This window comes from Halichoerus grypus, chromosome 5, assembly GCF_964656455.1.
Source record: "Halichoerus grypus chromosome 5, mHalGry1.hap1.1, whole genome shotgun sequence".
NCBI classification, from domain to species: Eukaryota; Metazoa; Chordata; class Mammalia; order Carnivora; family Phocidae; genus Halichoerus; species Halichoerus grypus.
Genome location: NC_135716.1, coordinates 114,884,486 through 114,900,767, shown reverse-complemented (window position 1 = coordinate 114,900,767; position 16,282 = coordinate 114,884,486). Strand labels below are relative to the sequence as shown.

At 39.5% G+C, this 16,282-nt stretch overlaps 2 long non-coding RNA genes across 6 annotated transcripts in view; one reads left to right on the top strand and one right to left on the bottom strand.

Moving 5' to 3' along the window:
• LOC144381904 (uncharacterized) overlaps window positions 1-16,282 on the bottom strand; it is a 69,654-nt gene that overhangs the window by 11,509 nt on the left and 41,863 nt on the right. For 3 of the 5 annotated variants that reach the window (XR_013448078.1, XR_013448076.1, XR_013448077.1), the window contains one exon: window positions 3,954-4,020. The exons of the other annotated variants lie outside the window; for them this stretch is intronic. This is a non-coding gene — a long non-coding RNA (uncharacterized LOC144381904). The remainder of the gene's footprint in view (window positions 1-3,953; window positions 4,021-16,282) is intronic. 5 annotated transcript variants of the gene reach the window in all.
• Window positions 6,057-16,282, top strand: part of LOC118551473 (uncharacterized) — a 29,720-nt gene continuing 19,494 nt past the window's right edge. Inside the window, exons 1-3 of the long non-coding RNA XR_004925071.2 lie at window positions 6,057-6,159; window positions 6,578-6,650; window positions 9,417-9,456. This is a non-coding gene — a long non-coding RNA (uncharacterized LOC118551473). The remainder of the gene's footprint in view (window positions 6,160-6,577; window positions 6,651-9,416; window positions 9,457-16,282) is intronic.

Sequence of the window (16,282 nt, the reverse complement as noted above, 5' to 3'; positions counted from 1 at the left end):
ACTATTCCTTCTCTCCTTTTGACATGACTATCCCTCCTCTGCCTACCCTTTCAATGGTGTTGCATCCCCTCCTGAATGCTATTCCTCTTCTACCCTTCCTTAATCTCTTCCACCCTTGTGATTCCAACTACCACATAAAAGGGATGTGTTCTCTGTCCCCAGCACTGATTTCTCCCCTGAATTTCATATTATACATATAACTGCCTCCTAAACAACTCTACTGAGATGTCATGTAGACATCATAAACAGCACGTCCAAAATGGCGGGTACCATCTTCTCCCAAATCCATCTCTTCCTCCTGTATTCTCTTTCTACACTGATATCACCACAATCCCCTGAGGTGCCCAAACTAGAAACTTAGGAGTCATCCTTGATTCCCCACTTCATTCTCTACATTAACCAAGTATTTCTGACTTAATGAAAACTTTATTGAATACCATATCCTCCTCCCCATTCCCACTGCCGCTTCCTTATTTAAAGCCCTGGTAATCAGAAGCTAGTCTACTTAGTAGTTTCTCCATCTGTCTCCCTTTAGTTAGCCTTGTCACTTTCAAATGATCTTCCACAAAACAACCTTTCTTTTCTGCCTAAAAAAAAATAAATAAATCTAATCATATCATTTCCCTTCTCAGAAATTCCTTAATGGCTCCCTCAGCTATAAGATATTTTGCAGGCTCCTTCACATTTCTTACTTTGCCTTAAAGAGCTTGCCCCTGCTGACCTCCCCAGCTTCATCTCTCCCCTCTCCCTGACTCACATTTTATGGTCTAGGAACACTAAATCTTTCACAATTTCTCCAAATACCACGCTGCTTCACACATCCATGACTTTACTTGGACTCTAGGGAAAATACCTAGGGTCCTTTCTCTAAGTTGACTTTGATCTATAGATCAAACAATGTATTTATTGGGCTTTATGGATGATACACTCAAATTACCTCAGTTAAAGGGGTTTTGGTGTAACGTAACTGACAGGAAGTCCTATAAAGGCAACATAGAACCAGGCTTGTGGGAGAACGGAAATACCATTTTAAGTACAATAGCAACTCTAGGAGGATTATTCATAGGAACCCTCCACTGCTGCTCATAGAGTTTCTCCTCCAGAAGATTTGTCTATGGCTCATGGCTCAAGTGTTCCTCCATTACAGTGGCCCAGCTTTTTGTTTTACTGCTTTTGCAGCAACTTATTTACTCTCACCATATTGTGGTTGCTCTCTTCTCTTCTTTCTAGCCTGTAAGTGCTTATTGCCTTCTCTTCTGTATGTCTTTCTGCTTTTACCACTTTCTTGCCTTATTATCTAGTACTAGAATTTAAACTTCTCATAGAAAAGGTCAGATTGCTTGGCTAAGTGCCATCTGTCTAGATACCCTAGATACTTCTTTGGGCAGCATTGTCCCCCTTGACCATTTTATAGGTGTAAAGTGTCTTTTCCTGGGTGTGAGAGTCACATAGAGAAATTAGGAAGATTTCTGAAGCAGTTGCCACCAAGAAGATTGTAGATATGTGTACCCTGGGACCTCGCAGAATAAGGTGATATAACTGGCAGAAGCTCTCCATGACTTGTAAGTTCATTTTTTAAATCCTTACAATTATACCATCATAAGAACACCATTTGTTGAGCAACTACTATGTGACAAATACTTCACATACATTATTTTTAATTCTCACCAAAATGCTGGAAGACAGCCACTGTTAAAACTTTGCTGAGTACCAGCAGGGATGGTTAGCATGCTCGAGGTTGCACAAATGACCTAGTAAATGGTCAAACAATTTGAAGCCAAAAATGCCTGGCTCCATGGCAAATGCCATTCCCTCTGAACTTTGCTATATCTAGACTATATTCCTCCAGCCTCGTGTCTTTAATTTATTACAGACCACTCTGTAATACTTACCACCTTAAAGCTTTTCTTATTCCCTAGCTATGTCTTTGTACAATACAAGAATGAAGTTGCTTCTTTTGACACCTGATAACTCAGTCTCACTGTCTAATATATGTGAGACCCTCATCTCCAAATTTCTGCCTGTATCACGCTCAGTCAAAAATTGATCAAAGTTCAAAATTGACAGTACAATCTCCTCATTAGTCCACTTCTCTCATTGAAAAGATGGCTTCAGTATAGAAATAGCCCAGCAGCATTTTTCTTTAGAATGTGACTATACATTAAATATACAAGTATGCTGACATCTAAGTAATTTTAAAAAGAGAGAAATGAATGTGGAGTTTTAACTTCTGTTGGCTCAGTAAGGAGGATGGAAGAGTTCATACTTTTAACAAATGTATGTAAAAAGACATGCACATTTGAACAGAGTAGCAAAAATTTGTATGACTGTGGGAATACAAATATTCCTTTCTTTTTTTTGTATCTATGTGAAGTTTTTTAAACCGAAAAACTAAACACCATGAGCGACTACACACACCCCAGCTTAGCCCAGTTCAAACACCACTCAGAGGTGCTGAGCTGAGAGGAATCCATTATGAGATCAGGGTGCTATACCACTAAATGTGATTTCCAACATTTTATTTCCACCTTTCTTTTCAAATTGCACTTACTCCCACGACTGCTCTCCTCTATTAAAGGTAAGGGCAATAACATTTCTTCTTTTAAAACAGCAATGATATTACAAAAGAAAAATAGTCAAAATTTGCAAAGTTCTTTTGGAGTTCTCAATGGAAATGGAAACCAATCTCTACTTAACTTGTCCTATGGCTGGCATCCCCTAAATCACTACCTGGGAATAATAGCTTACAAATTTTAACATTAAATAAATGTATTTATATAACATTAAATATATATAACATTAAATAACATTATATATAACATTATATATATATAATACATATAATAAATATGTATTATATTTATATATACATATTTATATATATAAAATAATATATATAAAACATATAATAACAATATATATAACATTAAATATATATAACATTAAATAAATAAATGACATACTCTAATTTGAAAAGGGTAAATCAATTTAAGCCATTTTTGTTTAAAATCAGCTCCTTAGGCTGTACACTCATAGTGGTTGCCAAGTTTCAACCCAAAGTGAATGTTAAGGTCTATGTTATTAACCCTTGAAAAATGAGCTCTATCATGGAAACAATGACAGACTTGGGGACTACCAGGTGCAGCTGTTGAAGCTGACAGTCACTCAAGTAAGAGTAATGCTTGGTTTCTTCATATGCAAATCACATAATATGTGCTTACCTTTAAAGGGCAATGTCAGATTATTGTAGAAGTGTTTAGATATAAATACCTTTTTTTTAAGAAACCAAATTCATTTATACTGAACTCTCTATGGCTGACATACCATGATAAATCACCTCATTACACAGGAAACCACAGAGATCACTACTGAAGATGAGTATGATTGTAAATGAGTCTGCTGGAATCCTACTGTGGCTTGCAATGACCCTCAGTAAAAAGATACCTGTAGATCATGCCAATAGTTGCCCTTGGAACTATCCGGAAATAGGGAGCAGCTAATACCCACACTTACAATGCTAGCCAAGTAAGTTTTCTAGGGCTTGAATTTTGATTCTTAAAAGGAAGCTATGGGGGTATATTTTTCTTAGCAATATCTGTCAAGCAAATATAAGCCTCCTTTGAACGGTGTTTGCAAGAGGTTGAGAAATACACCTCAGTGAATTTATATGCTGGGAAGAGTCACATGGTAGCCTCTGGGTGCTGATGATATTCTAAATCTTTATCTAATAATCATTACAAGGAGTGTGTGTGTGTGTGTGTGTGTGTGTGTGTGTGTGCAATCACAGAGCTGCACACTTAAGAGCTGTATACTTTATTCTCTATAAATTATTTTGCAACTTTTTAAAAAAGTTAAAAAGCAAAGCAAAACAGAACATTCTGACATCACTACATCATTTTTCAAGTGGCAGTCTAGGACAAGAGCTGCTACTGCAAACTTTAAGTGTCACTTGCCCAAATTGGAGATCCACGCTGTGCTCTCCTCTCTGGCCCTTGGCTCCTGAGCCCTTTCATCTTCTTCCTGTGGAAAGATGTCAAGGTAGAATTCTCCCTGGTGAATTCTCCCTGGTGTGAATTTTCTATTCAAATCTGGAAGCATGCATGCTAAAGTGAGATTTCCAAAAAAGACTATACTGTTTTTATAGAGAAGAAATAAGATGAGAAGTTGTCTGGACAACTGGCTGGGGGATTGGGGGGGGGGGTTGGACAGAGAGAGAAGGGGAAAAAAATAAAATGTTCTGAAGGATATACAGAGCTGGAGATCAAAGATCCCTGGTTTTTCTATCCTCAGGAGTCCCCACAGGCTTCTTGATCCTCAGTTCACCCTTCCTACCACTATTCATAATCTTACAACCTGTATCTCTCACATCTACCTCGCCCCCTCTCACCTGCTCAATCGCCAGGTAGAGGACAAAAGGAACTGAGAAGTCTCCAGCTGTGCTGTCTGCCCCAGACAATGGGTGCTGTAACAATAGCTCAGCCTCATGTTTAACAATCAAATCATCCATTTAATTTTCAATTTATTTTCAAGGTAGGAACTTTTCTGGTTCTTGGTAAAGAAAACCCTAAGTATATTCAATATCTGTATTTATGCTGTATGCAGACACTTGAGTATATGGCAAATGTGGTTTTAGTAGCATACACTGTTCCTTATTTAATTCATCTAGCCTGACAGAGTTGGTAAGAATGAATGCAACAATAGTAATATTTCATTTAGACCCACTGGCATTTCTCCTGATGTCCATTAAAAAGATGTAATATATATTATAAATGTGAGAGCAGGTAGATACACAAGCATGCACTTTACTACAAGGTACATTAATAGAATGATAAATCCCATGGATTCAATCTACAAGAACCAAAATACTCTGAGTGAAGACATCTGTACAGAATTAGGTGCCAAATGAAATGTCACAATCAAATAAAACATCCCTTTACGAGAATCATAGGAATTTTTAGAGCTAGAAGGAACCTTTGAAATCGAGTGAGACTTGCTCCTTGACAGACATCTAACCAACGTTTAAGAAAGATTAAATGACTTACGCAAGGTCACACCTCGTTAGTGGAAAAGCCATGACTAGAAACTTCCTTCTGTAGGCAAAGTGTTCCTTCTACTACACCATGACGGCAACTGCTTATGAAGCAAAAACACACATGGGCTCACCATAACATCCTTGTGCATTCATTTCAGTGTGTCAGTGGGTGTTCTTTGTGATGCATGCTTACAATGTATCACACATTCTGTTAACTTGGCCAAACCCTTCTCTTGAAGACTGAGTCTGGAACCAAATTGGCTTCTTCAGGCCTTTGAGTACGTAATACAAATCCACAGGCCCTGCGAGCACTCACGTGGTTGGTGATGGAGCCAAATATTGGCCATTGATGTTCTATATGGATAGCCACACAGAGCCAACTTCTCCAAACAAGCAAGATTAAAATTTTATTTATTTAATATAGTACCTCTGTCCTAACTGGACCAACGTAATATGAAAGCTGAAATTAAGAGAAGTATTACAACTCAGAACATTTCCACATAGAGCTCAGAACCAAGGGGCACAGACGCTGGGACAGCAGGGAGGGGGAGAGAGTGACCATTTCAAGTTTCCAGGCCCAGAGTACATTAGGTGAACCTCCATCAAGCCACGTCCACAAAAAGGGCTCCAAACTGAATCACAGGTTTTGGACTATGGAGATTGGAGGTTAAGACTATGGATATTGAAGGGCACCTGGCTGGCCCAATCAGTAGCACATGCGACTCTTGATCTCGGGGTCATGAGTTTAAGCCCCACATTAGGCATAGAGTTTGCTAAATAACAATAATAATAATATTCTTAAAAAATAAAATAAAAAGGATATGGATATCAAAACTGCAATACTTCATCAAATAAATATCTGACACGCGATTACCAAAGACTCAAGCTGAAGGCCAGAGAGAACATTAAAACAAACATCCAGCTTTGCTCCTGCCAGTCTGTCTTTGAGAAATTAAGTTTGAGTAACACCGACCTCAGCTGACCTTCTGTACAACAACGTGAAAGTCAGAACCTACGCCTGTATCTCAGCTGAAATGTTGCATGAACCAAGCATATGGGATTAGAGTCCAGTTTAGATAGTAACATTCTTAAAACAGCTCTCACCACGAGGACAGTGCGACACCACGGTAGGAGCAGGTTGCTAACTAATACAAATGATTACAAGAATCAGTGTCTACCCATAATTGAATTTAGGAAATCATCAAGGAAGCAAAAAAGAACCACAAAGCCAGGCTAACCCAGGACAGGTTGTCTTTTTTAATTTTTTTTTTTTTAACGAAATCTTGCCATTTGCAACGACGCGGATGGAACTAGAGGGTATCATGCTAAGCGAAATAAGTCAATCAGAGAAAGACAAGTATCATATGATCTCACTGATATGAGGAATTCTTAATCTCAGGAAACAAACTGAGGGTTGCCGGAGCGGTGGGGGGTGGGAGGGATGGGGTGATTGGGTGATGGACATTGGGGAGGGTGTGTGGTATGGTGAGCGCTGTGAATTGTGTAAGACTGTTGAATCACAGGTTGTCTTTTGTTCTTTTGTAGAAATGTGTAGCCGGAAACCACTAGCTGCACTGCCTTGGACACCAGTAAAATTCCTGTAGAGTGTTTTATAAAGGTAATGAACTTGTATGTGCCTCGCTGAACAGGCCTGCTATTAAATCTTCCCTAAAAAATGGGATGAGATTGCTGCGGTGTTTTGTGAGCAATGTGAGCTTTGCCGTAGCACAGTCAGGGATTTTAATCGTTGGCCCCAAAATTATGATTTTCACTAAGTAAAATACAATTGAAAACAACCCAGAACACCCTCCATATCATCAATTTTTAATCTGCCTTCGTTTTAAGATTTCCCTTGTTAGGAGCAGATTTGGGGGAAAGGAGTAAAGAAGAAATCTCAAATGACGAATGTCCAGCCCTGACAAGCCAATCACAAACAAATTAAATGTCCATCTCTGTCACAGCCGGCGACCCCAGCCTGGCCTGGGGGAAATCCTCCATGTTGTTCAGAACAAATGTATTGGAGGCTAATCAAAATCTAATGAATCCCTCGGGAAAATAGCTTCCTTAGTCCACATCTATGAGAATTATACTCAATTTGGGGGAGGTGTCTACCAGTTGTTCTCTGATACAGCAATTGTTTTGTGAAAAACAGAACGAGACACCCCCAGAAAGACATTTCAGCTAAGTCCATTATTCAAATCTATGCTTCACCCACCGAAGTGTCAAGGTGATGCATTTGCTGATCTGTCTCACAATACATTTTATTACTGACATGCACAGAGCAAAAGACCAAAGGAGGAAAGTCGGGCAGGGCAAAAGAAAGAGAAGCAATTTTTGACTTCCAAACAAAGCCCAAACAAAGCCCGCCTGTAACTACTTGGTCTGACTAGCTCTGCCAGTTTCTTTTGTCTAAAAGAATGAGAAGGAAAAAACAAAAGAGAGGAGCGGATAAGGGTGAGTTTGGAACATTAATGTAACCTGCAGAGGGCCATGAGGAGGGCAAAGAAACAAGAAAAAGGCACCAAGAGAGTTATCATCCGCATGAATCAGATTTGTCCTGCATTCTGATTCTTTTCTGGACCTCTCACCCTCCTGGAAGACAAGCTCTTTCCATACAAAATAAAATCCATCATAACCGTGTCAGATATTTCTCACATGCCTCCTAGGTACCGGGCACTTGACACACATTATCGCTAAATCTCACATCCACCTGGCAAAGAAGGCGTTATTATTCCCATTTTAGAGATGAGAAAACCGAGCTTTGGAGAGGCTCAAACCTTGCTGCCGGCCAACTACAGAGCTGTTAAATGGCAGACCAAAATTATAAACCCAGAGCCTAATCCATCACCATAATTGAATCCTTTCCACTCTCCCTTTCCCCCTGGGCTTCTCAACAGTTCTCTCTCAGGAGGCTCCCATTGCTTATAGTTCCACATTCAAGGCAAATTGGAAGCTGCTTCCTAACAAAGCATCCCTACTACAAACCATGTCATCCCTAAGATAGGTAACAATCACTTGCTTTCCTACTTTGCAGATTATGTAATTAGTCAAAGCAAAGTGGGGCCAAAAGCATGTGGAAGCAAAGAGCAATTTAGGGTTACACTTCTCTTATGTATATTCAGCTTTTGCATAAAGACTTATTGTTCTCACCTTTCTGGGCAGATGGAAAAGTGCTGGGCTTCACCATCATTTTAAGGTTTACAGTCCCTGGAAGGGCTCAGATGAAAATGAGGCAACATGGGGCGCCTGGGTGGCTCAGTCGTTAAGTGGCTGCCTTCGGCTCAGGTCATGATCCCAGAGTCCTGGGATTGAGTCCCACATCGGGCTCCCTGCTCAGCGGGAAGCCTGCTTCTCCCTCTCCCACTCCCCCTGCTTGTGTTCCTGCTCTCTCTGTCTCTGTCAAATAAATAAATAAAATCTTTAAAAAAAAAAAAGAAAATGAGGCAACATCCATATGGTTCTAGTTTTTTGGGGGTTTTTTGTTTTGTTTTGTTTTAACAAAGAAGCCTACTACATACCTCTAATTAAAGTATATACATTAGCATTGGAAATGGTAATTAAAGGATTTATACACATCTAGAGTCCTCTGACAACACACTCATTCATGTTACTATCTAAATGGTCGATTTGGGCGCCTGGGTGGCTCAGCTGGTTAAGCGACTGCCTTCGGCTCAGGTCATGATCCTGGAGTCCCTGGATCGAGTCCCACATCGGGCTCCCTGCTCGGCAGGGAGTCTGCTTCGCCCTCTGACCCTACCCGCTCTCATGTGCTCTCTCTCTCTCAAATAAATAAAATCTTTAAAAAATAAATAAATAAATGGTCGATTTGTTCCCATGTGAATTTACAATTTGAATACTATTTTATGGTCCATTCCAAAGACATGTTTCGAAGGGAGTGGAGACATCTCTGAAAAAAAATCTAGAAACTTAACTTTGGGTTGGGATGATGAATTTCTTTTTTAATTGCCTTTAATCTTTCTAAGCACTGGATTAGTAATCTTTGCTAAAAGCGATTTTGGCATCCACGGACTAGCCCCCTTAGGGACAATGTGATATCACTGAGTGCCAGAGTAACATGGAAGCAAGAATCTGGGAGCTGGAGTCAGAAATACAATGGCCTCAAATTCTAGCTTCTCTTCTTGCTGGCTGTTGACTTAGGGTATATTATTTAAATCCCCTGAGTCTCAATTTCTTCCTGTGTAAAGAGAGATCAGTATGTTTCACAGGGTGGTTTTAAGGATTGAATAAGGTAAAGTATATAAAGCCCAACAGAATGCCTTGACACATAGCAGGGTCAAAAGCTATTCCACTCTATACTTTTCTTCTAGATTCTGGCAATATTCATTCAGTCAGCATTCAACCAATACTTTTGCATTTCTCCTAGGTAACAAGGCACAGATCTAAGATTCTTAGCACTAAAATGAGTAAGTTACTGTCTTTTTTTATTCTTAAAGAGCTTATGGACAAGTGGAGGACTTATATACTATTTACACATATATAGAAATGTTTCTCTTAGACATTATGTGATAAGTAAAACTAATTGCTAATATTTATTGAATACTTTCATTGTGGCAAACACTGTGCTTTATACTATTTGGTTTAATGCGTACAACCTGAATGTTATGGAAGATATAAATAAAATGCTATGAAAGCCCAGAGAAAAAACCTATTCATACCAAGAAAAGAAATAATGAAAGCTCTTCCCAAATATTTGTGATATTTAAATCCAGTCCTAAAAGATGAGTCGGATTTTAACATCCTGATATATTTAATAGCCTAAGAGGGGAAGCCTGTTCCAGTTGGGGGGGGGGGTGGGGAGGGAGGAGACAGAAAGACCAAACATAAAGATCATAAAAGCACTCAGAAAACCACAAGGATCCCAGAGTGGCCACTGGACAAGGAGATGAGGCTGGAAAGATAGACTGTAGAAAGCACAGAGGCCATGCTAAGGACTTTAGATCATTCCCCATAGGAGAACCTGTGAATTGCCTAATTGGATCTAACTTTAAAGAAAACCTTGGCAGTGGATAAGGCAGATTAGAGCAAGGACTAACTGGATGTAGGAAGCCCCATCCTGGGCCCGGAAATGAAGGTCAGAAAAGTGCGTATGTTCACTGCTATCCCTGCCAAGAAGTGGGGGATGAATACAGTTCCTTCCAGTGGTATTGGTGTAGAGAGGGGGAAATAAATGATTCGAACTAAATTTGTAGCTGTCACTGTCTCCCAGAAAGATCAGATTCCTAATAGCCGGAGGAAATCCAATAGGCAAAGAAAAGGCTGTTTAATAGAACTCAGGGACCAGAGAGCAGATATGAGCCAAGTCTAGGCCTTAGGAAGATTCATACTGGGATTTTTAAACTTATCTGAGGCTTTTTAGTACATATCCCACTAGCAAAAAGCCAATCACTGCAAAACATTACCTCCTAAGGACTTTATGACTTTTTTTTTTTTTCATGTTTGCAGTGGGTAGAAGGGTCGTGGATATCACTTGCATGTTGAATACCCCTCAACTCCTCAAGGAAAGGTTCTGTTTATTCCCAACTTTGTTCCCCCAGCTCCTATACTGGACATGGGACATGGAGAATGTTGCATAACTCCACTAAATGTTTGATTATTTAATCAATCAATTCAAGACTCGAGACAGTTATAAGCTCGACCAGACTTTGGCTGGATCTAGTAAAGTGGGAACCACTCGTTTAGCATTTCAGACAAGGGGACTCAGTAAGATCCATTTCTAGGTCATCCCTGCATCTCTGGAAAGAGAGTCCCCAGGAGAAGTCTATTTCATCCTCCCCAAGCCCTGTAATATGTGTGAGACAGTACAAAAGCAAGGGAACCCTTGTTCTTAAATATTAGCTATTTACTCCACTCCTGTATACCTTCTAAGTATTGGCATTTGTGTGAGCTGGTCTCTCCTAAACAAGTAAATGCCTGACATATGGTAATATGTACAATTTATATATCTTTTAAGATAGACAGGTGTGTACATGAAGTCTAGAAGTTTTGTTGCAAAACTCATTTTCCTCCTCTCAGTCTATAATTGAGTCCCTCCTCACTGGTGTCCCTCTGTCTTCACCTTCCATTTATGCCTGACCCTTCAGTACAGTGTCCTGGCTTTTTCCTCTTAACCTTGGACGTGGGTTTTCAGTCAAGTGTGGTTCCATCCAGTATTCTCTCTACCAGAGCTGGGTATGGCTCTTGCAGTTCCAGGATAATTGAGAAGATGAAGGAAAATAATCATTCCTCGTCCAAGCTCAGAATTAAATATGTAAAAGACAAATCTCTCTTGTATTTGATTGCACATTAAAGCAGAACTCCCTTGTTATGCATATAGAGTCTTTCTGATTTGTTTATTTTTCCAAAGAATATCTTTTGTCATCATCAGTAGATATGTGCCAGGGCTCCAGAAGGTATGGAGCCCAAGAAAGAGTTGGAGGAAAAAACTTTGTCTTGATATAATAGTATAAAGATATAAAGTAGTAAAAATAATGCAATGTTTTATGATTTTTTGATGGGATTTCTCATATTTTAAAATTAAACATCTATGAAACAAATACCACTCGGTGGCTCTACCTTGAAACTCAGCTTACCCAGCTGGGACATATCATGAGCAGTGCTGATGTGCTTCAGTTAAACACATCGGTTCTGACATGGCCTTAATTTCTATGAAAGGACAAAAAAAAAAAAAAAAAAAAAAGCTGGGGCACAGAAAACTTTGGATAAAATTATGTTCCATGAAACATGGCCTTATTTTTAATTTTGCCCTCACTGGATACTTTACAGACCAATTTTTTTTTTAAACAAAGGAGGATTGCTGACTTATTTCCATATTTAAAAGAAAAAAAAAACAAAGTGGAGCTAAATTTCAACTGAAAGATTTCAATTAAGCATAAAGCAAAGTTTCATGACTGAATTTGAGGGTTCTTCTTTAAAGTTTAAGAGAAAGAGAGGGGCTAGTCACAGAGACTTCAAATCTTGTAAATATTCAAGTCTTGTTGTAGGACACAGGAGAAGATTGATCACAAGAAACAATGGGAGGAAGGCAGTTCCTTGAGCACGTCAAGCTCCTGCACATTCCATTCCCACTACTTAAAATGCCTTTCCCACCTGGCAAACTACTATTCATCCCTCAAAACCCAGATCAGATGTCACCTTCTTTAAGGAGCTGTCCTTATCCTTCACCACAGTGGTAGTTAATCACTCATCTCTCTGTCATCCCTGTATTATGTACATAGTGTGGTTATTGCACTTCTTCTCCTAAGTCGTATTTGTTTGTCCATATGTCAACTTCTCTACCAGAAATATTAATTCCCTGAAAGCAGGCCAATGGCTTATTGATCTTGGAGGAAGTAGAATATCTGAGACCTAACAGGTACATTTTTCACATTGTGGAATTGAAGAAGCAAGAACTAAATATGCAAAACTGCTAAGCAGTTCTTCTTGGAACTTACTCTGCACAGCCTGAGAAGTCAAACGAGAGTCGGTCTTCAGCACCCTTAGTCTCCTTTGGCAATTTCTTTCCATCCTCTGATTTCAGCTGTTTTTCTGATGATTACCACATCTACATCTCCAGCCCTGAACTTTTCTCCAAGTTCTAGACTCACATCTCCAACAGCCAGCTGAACATTTATTTCCACATAAGTAGCCCATGAATACCTCGAGTTTCAATATACCCAAAAAGAACTTTTCGTTCCTTTGCCACAAATTGACCCATCTTGCTGTGCCCTCTACTTGGGTTCATTTCCCCTGTATGACAAGGTAAACACTGAGAGTCAGCTTTTCTCTCCACTCTATTATCTACCCTCTTCATTCAGTCGCCAAGTCCTTTCAATCCACCCATCCTCTCTCTCTCTCTCTCTCTTGCTTGGGTCTTCTCTTTGCCACTTCTACTGAATTACTTCAAGCTCTCAATATATCTCTCCTAACCAATGCGATAAACTACTAGAAGGTTTCCTGTTTGCAGTGTTTTTAACCCAACTCCCATTATGCTGCAAATTACTTCCCTAAAACATAGACTCTCATCAGTTCTCTGCTTAAAACATCACTGATGGCTCCGCACTGATACAACCTCAGACTGGGACCCCAAGCCCCCAGCAGTCTCTCCTCTTCCTGTCCATCCATCATTGTCTCGTCCTTCCCCACATTGGGCGCGCACCACACACACACTTCAAAACCCCTCTGTGCCCTGTCCCCCAGGTCTTTGCTCAGGTTGTTCTACCTGGAAAGTCCTCTGTCTCTCACTTCTTTCCTCTTTCTCCATGTCCCTGTCAATATCTTACTCATATTTTTTTTAAGATTTATTTATTTATTTGAGAGAGAGCGCACACGAGTGCATGAGCAGGGGGAGGGGCAGAGGGAGAAGGAGATAAGCAGCTGAGCTCAGGTCCCCACCTGGGGCTTGATCCCAGGACCCAGAGATCATGACCTGAGTCGATGAAATCAAGAGTCAGATGCTTAACTGATTGAGCCACCCAGACGCCCAGTCTTACTCATACTTCTAAGCCAGCATTTCTTAACTTGTACTCTGGATCCTCAAAGGGGCCAGAGATCAAATTAAGGGGATTTATGGACTTAGATTAAAGAAAAATTACATCTTGACTTTCACTAACTCCAAACTGAAATGTAGCATTTCTTTCTATTATGAATTTAGGGAACAAACTACAGAAACACTAGAAGTACATGTGGCTTTGTCACAAATAGAAATCAGATATATCCATATCACATTACAGTCACTGCAAATATCTTGAATTATCACTTATGCTCATCACTACTTCAAAATTACAATAGTTATTAGATCTGCAACTGGAAATTTTTATTTAATACCTTTAGAAAGAAGTGTACTTATGATTTCACAATTTTTTTTGATATTTCAACAAATGTGTTTTCAATAAAATTGGTTTCCATTATAATCTTTTGTGTCTTATTTAATAGATTTCAAAACATTATTCTGAGAATGGGTCCATAAGCACAAGAAAAGGTTAAGGATGCCTCTCTGGGTTTCTCCCAAACTCTACCTCCTCTGAGAAATTTTCCCCCATCACCCCACCCCCACCACACACAGTTTAAATTAATATCTCCTTCCTGCTTAAACCTAACAGCTAGTTGAAACTCCCTCTGAGGCACTCATCACCCTGCCATCCTTTGCCGTTATTTATTAGTCATTTACTAGGTTTTTAAGGTCCTGAGGATAGGAACATTTATTTCCGGTTTTTGAGAGTCTCTCCTGGTGTGTGTGTTCATGGTAGGTGATGAACCTGAATTCCGCTGAACACGTTCCTTTTTCAGTGAGCGTTTTAGGTTAAAGGAATTTAAATTAAGAAAATAGATATGTTGCTGATGTATTTCTGTGGCTGATGTGAGCTTGCCATCGTGTAACTCGATCCGAATAGGTCTGTCCCCCTACCTGATTTCTGCGTCTCAGAGCAAAACGGGGGAACATGGGCAAGGACAGAAAAGGTGACTCTAGAAATTCTCTTTTAGTAATCCAGACACATGGCAATGAATGATTTATACACACACACACACACACACACACTAGAAGGTTTTCTTTACAGCTCCATCACATAACTAACAGTTTAAATGAGTTGGATTTGAACACTCACAAGATAATAAGAAAACATTTGGAATACTGACCATTCAGTGGCCATCTATGCTGTAGGGTCAAAAAAGTATTTCTGGAACAATGATTTTTATTGTTACTTGCTATTGCATGGCATAAGGTCTTTGTGTGAGGATATAAACCAGTTCCTCCCCGATGAAGGTATTTTACATTCAGTGATACCCAAATCCATAACCTTAATCATGTGGTTTAAAGAAATAATGTACCATAACATAGGCATGGGACACTCAGCTCTGAACAATTAAATGAGATTGATAAAAATCAACACCAGATAAACACCCTTTTGACAATAGGCCTCATCATATGATGCTTGAGAGAAACCGAGTTGCAAATTATAAAAACATATAAAAAATGCTGTGAAAGATTTCAATTTAACACAGAGATAAATATTACAACTATGTGTTTAACCAACTAATCAGGAATTTGGTCATTCTTTTATTTTATTACTAGTACAGTGCCTAAGACGTAACAAATGGCCCCAAAACCATTTGCCAGGAATATACATTTGCATGCTGATATTTTATGATTCACAGTTTGTCCTTACTTGTGCAAACTCCCTGCTCATTTTCTTCTTCCAGTTTTACCTATTTTAGTGTTCCCTGACACACTCTTGCTTCTTCTGATGACTGGCAAAGGAACTACTAATACTGGTGGTAATAATAAGAAGAAGAAATAATAATAAATACCCCATGTCTGCATAATGTTTTATAGCTGTCAATGTTTTAGCTACTAATATTTCAGCTTAACTCTCATAAGAAAACTGTGAGGAAGACAGGATTATTATACTGAATATATGGATAAAGGGACCAAAACTCATGGAAGTCATTCGCCCCAGTTCCCACAGCTTGTGAGTAATATAATCAAAGCATGTATCCAAGCCTACTGAGTCCAAATTCAGTTCTCTTTCCATGTTTCCATTCTAAGTTGGGTAAGAGCTGAAAATCAAATAACTCTATTTGGATGATTTCTGAATTGAATTTCAGCTCTTCATCAATCATGGTGGTTAAAGGTGTGATAGACCACAGGTAAACAGCAGGCACTTAATCATTTGTTCACCTACTTACACAACAAACAATTCTTCAGTGCCTCATATTTGCCAAGCATATAAAATCACTTGGCAGTGGGGCGCCTGGTTAACACAGTTAAGCATCTGCCCTTAGTTCAGGTCATGATCCCAGGGTTCTGGGATTGAGCCCTCTGTCAGGCTCCCTGCTCAGGGGGAAACCTGCTTCTCCCCATCCCTCACCCCTCTCCCCTGCTTGTGCTCTCTCTCTTGCTTGTTCTCACTCTCTCAAATAAATAAATAAAATCTTAAAAAAAAAAATCACTTGGCAGGTCCAATTGTCCTTAAGCACTTAGGGTATTTACGTTATAAGGATACAACTTAGATTGGTATATTTTTAACCTTTCAGGATAATTTTCAGAAGGAAATCAGCAGGATAACAACTTTTTAATCATCTGGTTCAAGTTTGCACTCAGACTGTAAGAGGTGGAGGGTGGAGAAGGACACCACATGGTAAATGAAAGGCTGTTGTAGTGAAGACCATGGTGTGCAACGGAGATGCCACGGTCCTCCCCACACCACTCCCAAGACTGATGCACTCATTGACCCCATTGCTAAGAATAATAGC